This window comes from Rattus rattus, chromosome 2 (assembly GCF_011064425.1).
Source record: "Rattus rattus isolate New Zealand chromosome 2, Rrattus_CSIRO_v1, whole genome shotgun sequence".
Classification (NCBI taxonomy): domain Eukaryota; kingdom Metazoa; phylum Chordata; class Mammalia; order Rodentia; family Muridae; genus Rattus; species Rattus rattus.
This window is the reverse complement of record NC_046155.1, coordinates 55,048,843-55,057,561: the sequence shown is the minus strand read 5'-3', so window position 1 is coordinate 55,057,561 and position 8,719 is coordinate 55,048,843.

Genomic DNA, 8,719 nt, shown 5'->3' with positions numbered 1-8,719 from the left:
ACACAGAGGGGAAGGAGGAGGAGGAGAAGGAGGAGGAGGAGGAGGAGGAGGAGGAGGAGGAGGAAGAGGAGGAGGAGGAGGAGAGAGCAGACTGAAAAGCTGTCTCGAGCAGACTATAGAGCCAAGAGTGCTACAGAGTGCTCCCTAGGGAGCCTCTTGAACAGAATATATAGGCCACCAGCCTGGACCCATGATCTGACTTGAGTTGTTTGTTTTTGATGCTCCAAGATACCCCTTCTCTTAGGAACCCAGACCTAGCAAAGGCTGGTCCTTGGCAGACAGCATGCATTCAGCAATGTCTAATGCTCCAAAGAGGAGCAGGCTGAAAAACGAATTTTGCATTCCAGATATACTGTCATTCTTAAGTCTCTTTTAGGTTCAGGCCTCAGGGTATACTTTGGAAATTTAAATAGGGACAGGACATTGTAAGTCTACCCACTGAGGCAGATGTTGATTTACTAAGGAAATCTATCTTCTAAATGATAATGTATTATCAAAAAGGTAGATTTAAAAGATGTATCAATGCATAATTCTCATACATACAAAGGACAGAGAACTCAAATACAGAAAACATCAAGGAAAAGTGATCTAACAACACTGTGGTTGCAGTTCTTAGATGAATGGCTATACTGAGCTAATCTGACCTCAGAATGAAGCTGGTTTTGCCTCTGAGCAGGCTGGCTCAAAGGAAGGCCACAGCTGCCTTCGTGCAGGACCCAAAGGGGTTCATTTAGTAGCCCTGATTGCTCTCTGTCTCAGGATTAAGACACCATTTTAGAGAAATCCATTTAAGCTTAGTTTTTATGCTGTGTATTTAAATGTTTTGCCTACCTACAGAGGCCAGAAGGGGCATCAGATCCCTTGCAACTGGAGTTACAGGAGATGATTAGCTACCAAGTGGTTTCTTGGAATGGAACCTGTGTCTTCTCTAACAATGTCCAGTGCTCTTACGTGCTGTCCTATGTATCTAGCTGCTTTAATTTAAATTTTATTTTTATACATTTTATATAAAATATATCACATCACTTTCTCCCTTTCTTGTTTTTTCTTCAAACCTTTCTAAATTCATCCCTTCCAATTTCTTCCTTTTAAGTATGTGCTAATATATGAATAAAACCTGGTAAGTCCATTTCTGTTGGTTGTGTGTATATGGTTTTGGGGATGAACACTTTGCATTGAATATGCAATGGAGAACTCATCCCTGCCTGAGGCTCATTCTCCCATTAAAGAGAGAGAATTTCTCTTTTATGAGCAACAGAAATCTGACCCCAATGTGACCTAGGCAGCCTTGGACAGTGAACAGTATCTAGAATACAAACATGGGGTGGTATATACTTCAGCTAACACTTGCTGATGTCATGGCCCCGAAGTTCTGGAGATGCAGGGAGCTCTATGGACATTGGCCTCCCTTGGTTCCATCACACACCACTGACCATTCGCACCTTGGATGACTTTGAAACCCTGAGACTCCTGCCCCCACTTTCTAACCACCATGATTATTACAGGCATGTGCTACTGTGCCTGCCTTAGGTGAATTCAACTTCATTTAGTGAGTCATGACAATGATGGGATGAGTAAGATGACCAGTCGCACTTAACTCTATTATAAAACCACTTATCTCTGTGAGCCTGGCTTTCACCATCTGTAGAACACGGACAGAACTCTGCCCGAGTCCTTTGACGATTTGTAATAGACTCTATGGAAGACAGTGGAGTTTAAGGCAGGAAGGCTGGATTTGATGGAAGCCTTCTCCTGTTACTGGAGTTAGGACCTCAGCCACTCATCCTAAATAAGCCAATTAAAAGATATAATTAAACACAATTAAAAGATTATAAGGTACATACTCAGGAGGCAAAAGGGCAGATCTCTCTCATGTCCAAGGACAGCCTAGTCTATATACTAAGTTCCAGACCAGCCAGAGGTTCATAGTGAGACTATTCTTTAAAATTAAAAAAAGAAAACAGGAAAGGATAAAAAAAAACAAATTATTAATGAAAAGTGAAAACATATTAACATACTTATTCAATGTGACTAATTTGAAACAGTGATGAAGATATAAGGTAACTAATTCGTCCTTATGGTCCTAACAGGTTTAGATAGAACACAAGAGATATGCATAACTAAGAAGTCTAAATTATTCAATAAAAGAAAAAAGAAAAATCTAACAAGTTATATAATGAATTTTTCCCATCTTTTAAATTCTTCCCTAATTCTCAGATCCTTTATTTGAATCAGTATTTAGATAATAAGTTGATATCTATTCAGCAGAAAACTTTCCATCTCGAAGAATCAGTCTTTTCCCAGAATAAGATTCCAGAGGAAATTCAAATTTTATGGGAGTCCACTGTTTCACTAGATGTTAGTCTAAGGGAGAGATGCAAATATCTCTTTAGAATATCCTTACTCCTAATAGGCATGTAGGTTACAGGGATTAAGGTCTAATTGGAGACCACTAAGTTGGAGCCTGCAGGGTGCTGTCACTGATAGCTACATGTAATTGTCAAGAAAAAAAAGTGGAAGATTTGGAGGGGGCCGGGCCACCACAGCTGGGTGAATACAAAGCATACAGTAGGAATGAGCCCCAAGCATTGGTCTAGCCTTTTAATTCTCTTCCTTTCACATCCAAAGCTTCCTCCTTAATACTTCATCCATACTCCACAGCTCTTTATAAATGCCTGATTTCCCCAGCCTTAGAGGACTTCTGTTTGAGGTTCAGGTTCCCCTGACAACAATCTCAATGTTCTCTGGAGTCACTATCACTCAAGGTTCCTAACTGAATGTGTTGAAGGCATTAGGGACACAGAACACAATCCCATTCAGACAAGTCAGTCTTCATGCCTGCAAAGTCTTTTTCTTTCTTAGAGCAGTGTACATCTGCCGTGTCCTTGTGGGCTCTCATTGTTGGGTATTTACCAAAAGTAAGATACTTAATTTTGTAGATTTGGTCAAGTGGTCAACCACTTTGTAAATACTCCCATTGTCAGTTCCTCTCCTAATTATTTTATTTTATTTTATTTTATTTTACTCTCCCCTATTTATTTGGGCTGAGAAACTTCTTTAAGCACTAAGTCTAAGTTTCTGACACTACCGATTTTATATTACTTCTGGGGGCATAGGGCTAAGGTAAAGATGAACTTAGGATCAACAATTCCCACATTACTGTTATTAATAACATATTCATGGGACTGAATAGATGACTCAACCACTAAAAGCACTGGCTGTTCATCAACGGAGGATGTTTACTATACTCTCTTCTATAAGCATTTTAAAACTAACATGTTTAAAATGTGCTGACAAAACAGGACACATTGTGGGTACATTTCTACACCTGGACTTGTGCACAGGAGGCTGACACATGATAGACAAGAGTTAAAATGTAGCCTTGACTAATGACTGACATTCAAGCCAGGCTGGATAACAAACAGCGTCTGAAGGGAATTTGGGAAAATATGAAAAACAAAACCAGGGACTACCCACTGTGGGGCAAGTGGATCATGACACCAGATAGATGAATTGGTAAGGTTGAGTAAGCTCAGACCCCAGGAGACTCAGAGACTTGAGATAGGCAGGAGTCAAGCCACTCCCTACCCATTTCTGTACTTGGAACATGGAACATGGAACATGAAACCATGACATCCCACTGAGATGATCATGGCAGACAATCACATGGGGCAAAGACTTGGAGTACTCCCCCATGCAAATAGAGTATCACTAATATCTCAAATTGAGCCAATAGGAAACACCTACCCCTAAATCCCACCCCATTCCTCAGTGTTTATATAGTCCCTGTCCATATGGAATACAGCACAACTTATTTTACTGAGGGATCATCTGAGAGTGGCTGTTTACAGGAGCTGTAACACGTGAGAAGAAGTTTCTCCCAAAAGCATTCATTGTAGTTCTTGGACCTTCCTGGCTAGCCAGACTCACACCTCTGCCTCAGTAGTGGGACCTTGGCTACCTGCCTCATACAGGCCAACATGCCTTCTCTTCTGAGAACTGTAACACTTCTGGCACTCCTGGCCAGACCCAAGCCTTGTGGATCATTTCCCCTCACCCTTCAGGAGGACAGATGATAACAACCCACCAGCCTTTCACATACACCCTTACTTGGAAAGTATAATCACTCACTGCCCAATATTTAAATAAACAATGAACCACTTAGATGATGGGCATCCCATTCTATCCATTGCAGCAGAACCTATCACCTAGTGAAAGCACAATGTTAGATGAACAGAAGCTATAGAAATAATATAATGGCCTAATAAACGTCTGTGAGTGGATTTACTGTATATACAGTGTCCTAGGGTTTCCATTGCTGTGAAGAGGCAACATGACCAAAGCAACTCTTACAAAAGACTACATTTAATTGGGGCTGGCTTATAGTTTTAGAGCTTGAGTCCATTATCATCGTAGCAAGAAGCATGGCCACATATAGGCAGACATAGGGCTAGAGGAGCCAAGGGTCCTATATCTTGATCTAAAGGTAACCAGGAAGAGACTTTCCACACTGGATAAAGCTTCAAAGACTACACCCAAGTGATGCACTTCCTCCAACAAGGCCACACCTCCTAATAGTGCTACTTCCCATGGGCCAAGCACATTCAAACCACATTCCACTACCTGTTCCTCACAGGCTTGTTCAAACACGAGTCTATAGGGGGTCATACCTAAACGTAGGTAATGCAAAATACATTTAGTCTAGCTTCCAAAGTCCCCATAGTCTATAGCAGTCTTAACAATGTTAAAAAACCCAAACTTCAAAGTCTCTTCTGAGACTCCTGCAATCTCCTACTATAATACTTCATAAAACCAAAATGCAGATCACATACTTCCAATATATCATGTCACAGGATATGCATTGTATTGTACCAAAGAAAGACAGAAAACCATCTGAACTGCACTTCCATGTCTGATATCCTTTCAGCTTTGTTGACTGCAACAAATTTCTTCCTCAAGGGCTGGTTCCACTCCTTGCTAGCAACTTTCCATGGCAAGTATCCCATGGGTTTCACAGCTTTAACATCTAGGGGTATCCACTGCAACATTAACTTTACAGCTTTTTATTCCAATGTCTGGGATCTACAGTTGATCTTCTGGGCTCCTCCAAAGGGCTTGGGTCATTTCTCTAACTCTACCCTCTTGTAGAACTCTAGGTTCAGGTAGATCCACTCCACTGTTGCTGCTCTTGGTGGTCATCCCATGGTACTGGCATCTCCAATGGTACTGGCTGGTGTCTTCTGCTGCAATTGGCTTCACCCATAGCCTCTCATATGCTCTCTTCTTGATGCCAAGGCTCAACTTCTTTGTATGACCCCTTCAGTCCTGGGCTGTCAACTGCACCTTTACCAATGACCTTTCCTGGCCTCTTGCTGAGGTCCAGCCTCAGCCAGAGAGAGGATCCTGAGGAAGGGGTTGATGGGAGTATTGAAAGAATGACTCAGAGTCAGTGATGGATGCAAGCTGACAGCTCTATAATTTGCTTATGATAGCTCTCTTGCAGACCAACGACAACTCTGTAATCTGCTCAAGATAGCTAGCTCTTGCAGATTAAGGCCATTCTCTTATTTGCCTAAGATACTTCCTCAGTAACTGTTTACACCAGGTTCCTTTTTGATCATTCCATAAGTCTGCATTTTATGACCTTATCCCTTTGACTCTTAAAAATAGAAACTGAAATATAGAGCACATTCAAAGCCAATGAATCAGACAGCAAGTACATTTAGCGTAGCAAGACCTAAATGGTTCGCTGGGCACAGTGCTTATGGTTGAGAAGTCTAGACATAGAGGCTGTTTTCATGTGAGAAAGTTAACTTTAAGTATCACGCTTTTTTTTTTTTTTTTTTTTTGCAATTTTATCAAGCTCTTACTATGCTGATGCAAGCACATTGAAGTTCATTTTTATAATTCTTAGCTACCTCAATATATTCTTTTAATCCTTGGATTTTTTTTCTTCTTTATCTCAGCAACTCCAAGGCTACCAAAACGTAGGAATATCATTAAGCCTTTTTTCCTGACATTAGGCTTTTGTCTGTCCCTAACCTCTTTTTGGATCACACATAAAACTATGTCCCTTAGGAAGTAAAATATCTGGATCAAATTTAGTTGTTGATGGCTTCTGTGGAGGAGACAACCACTTTCCACTAATACTATCTGAGCCTTATTTTTAACTATTCCTTTTTCTTTTGTGATCCAGGTTTTTTTTTGTTTGTTTGTTTTTTGGTCTATTAACCAAATCATTGTCTCCTTCCTTAGTATCTTTCTGACTGAGCTCATTCATTAGTGCAGCTGTGTAGTGAGCCATATTGGATTTGGGCCTGGCCGCTTTGTAACTGTATGGCCACAGTTAAGATTACTGCCATAAAGTCATGGGATTGTCGGACAGAGGCCTCTCCCATGTATTCTACGGCACAGGAAGAAAAAAGACCAAGTAGTAAACACCAGGTGTCTCCACTGCATGACCTCTGCTGAGCCTGATGCATGTGGAACCCACACCTGGACCACACCTGGGTGGTGGTTAATTTTACTTCTGCCTTTTGCTTCCTCAACCTTTGTATCATGAGATTTAGGCTGGTCTTCTCGAGTTTCTCCCTAATTAATTCAGGTCTGTGGTGTTACCGAAGTCACGAGCCAGGGTTTCCCACTGTGCTTCCCAGATATGTTCTACCTGGAGACTTGGGTATATAAGTGGTGAATAAAGCTACAGGAGACTCTCACTCTTCTTCCGCTCTTCCACTCTTCCACTCCTCTGCTCTTCCTCTCCTCCCCTCCCTCTCTCTCTCTCTCTCTCTCTCTCTCTCTCTCTCTCTCTCTCTCTCTCTCTCTCTCTCAATTCCTTCTTCCTCTCCTGGCTTGGCACGATAACCTCTGTGTGTGTGTGTGTGTGTGTTTCTTTCATCCTGTAGGCTTTCGCCCGATTCTCGGTACCGTGTCGGTGCTGGCGCTGACACAGCTGTCTCTGTTCTTTCGGGTCTGTGAAGCCCCTCATATAATTTATATTTCATCCTTATATTTTGCATAGTTGAGAAATCCTATAAAGGACAGCTCTTACACTGACTCATGTATTCCTGAACTTCTGTTGAACTCATGTTCTCAGAGTTCCTTCTGACAGCCTAAAGGTCACAGTGAGTCCTAAAGGTCACAGTGTAACCATCTTGCTGAGGATCACCAGACACATTTTTGCTTCCTGAAATTGTGCTATTTCTGATTATCATAGAGTCACTGACCTTGGCAGAGAGAACATTCTCCTGAAAAAGGAAGCAATATATACATTATTATACAAACAAATTTTGTGACTGTGGCAACCATCAGCACTCAAGGAGAGCCAAATCCTGCTAGCTCTGCTCCATGGGTGAGAACCCTGTCATACCTTCCTTCTTGCCTTCTTCCTTCTGCCCACTTGCAGCCTCTCAGAGTGCCAGGCATCAGCTGCTCTCCCTGACCCCTTCATGCTTCAAAACCAGTACTACCTGGGTTTCTTACACATTACCAAGTCCAACTGCAACACAAGGTACAACCTTGGCTATTTCTGAAGCATAGCTTCTTTGTACTCTTAGAAAACACTTCTCAGATTTCACCTCATTGATGCTGGTCTCCTCTTAATCACTGCTAATTTCTTAGTTCCAGCTAACCAGCATCAATTGTCCCATTAGTCCCTTCTATTCCTGACTCTATTGCCAGAGCCACATGGCCGTAGCTGCCAAGTTCTGTTGCTTACTGGAGCTGGAACATGCCTCCCTTGTTCTATTACATTATTACCAGATTTTTGTTTTCCAACTCTTTTACTGCCTAACCTTGCTATCCTGAAGCTTGCTCTGTGGATAGACCTTCAACTCAGATATCTGCATGACTCTGTCTACATGGTACATGAATTAAAGGCATGTGTCACCATGCCTGTACCTAATCTCTTCATGCTAATTATGCCTAAAGATCCAGATCAAAAGCTTGAGTCATCCCATGTCAATCTGACACACAATCATATCTCTTACGTCCAAATGAAATAAGAAATCAGGTCATAATAATACATTAGTTGAGTATAGTTCCACATTGGGTGGAACTTCAAAGCCCACGCTCACAGTGATGCACTTTCTCCTGAAAGATAAAAGTTTTAAAGTTGCCCCCCTAGACACAAAGTTTAGAGCAGAAAAAAAAAAGAAAACAGGTTAGGCCCCAGAATTGTATGTTCCAAGAAGCCTCTCCTAGGGCTATAGAATGGATAATTACATTGGCCAGCTCAACAGCTTTCTCCCAGAAACTAGCTGACCATAAATCTTAGAGAACAATTTTGAGAAGCAGGAAACAACGTCTCCTAAGAACTAGTGGACCATGAAGTTAAACAATCTGAGAAGTAAGAGACAGCTTCTCCTAGGAAACAATCTTGGGAGACAGAGAGTTCTTCCTTGTGATTTTTTCACTGTTATTCTATGACGCCATCCCTGCCCCCTCAGGTTGTGGTTTCTCCCTTTAAATATCTCTTTTTCCAGCCTCTCGGGGTCGAACTCCACTGCCCCTGCGTGGGATACGAGTCTCGACCCCAGTGCACTGGTTGCTATCGATAAACCTCATGTAATTACAACAAGGACGGTCTTGTGTGAGTTCTTGGGGGGTTGCGTCATCCCGAGACTTGAGTGAGGGTCTCCCTACTCCGGGGGTCTTTCACTCCAACAAACCACTTACTCCAACAGGGCCACACCTAACAGTGCTACTTCCCATGAGCCAA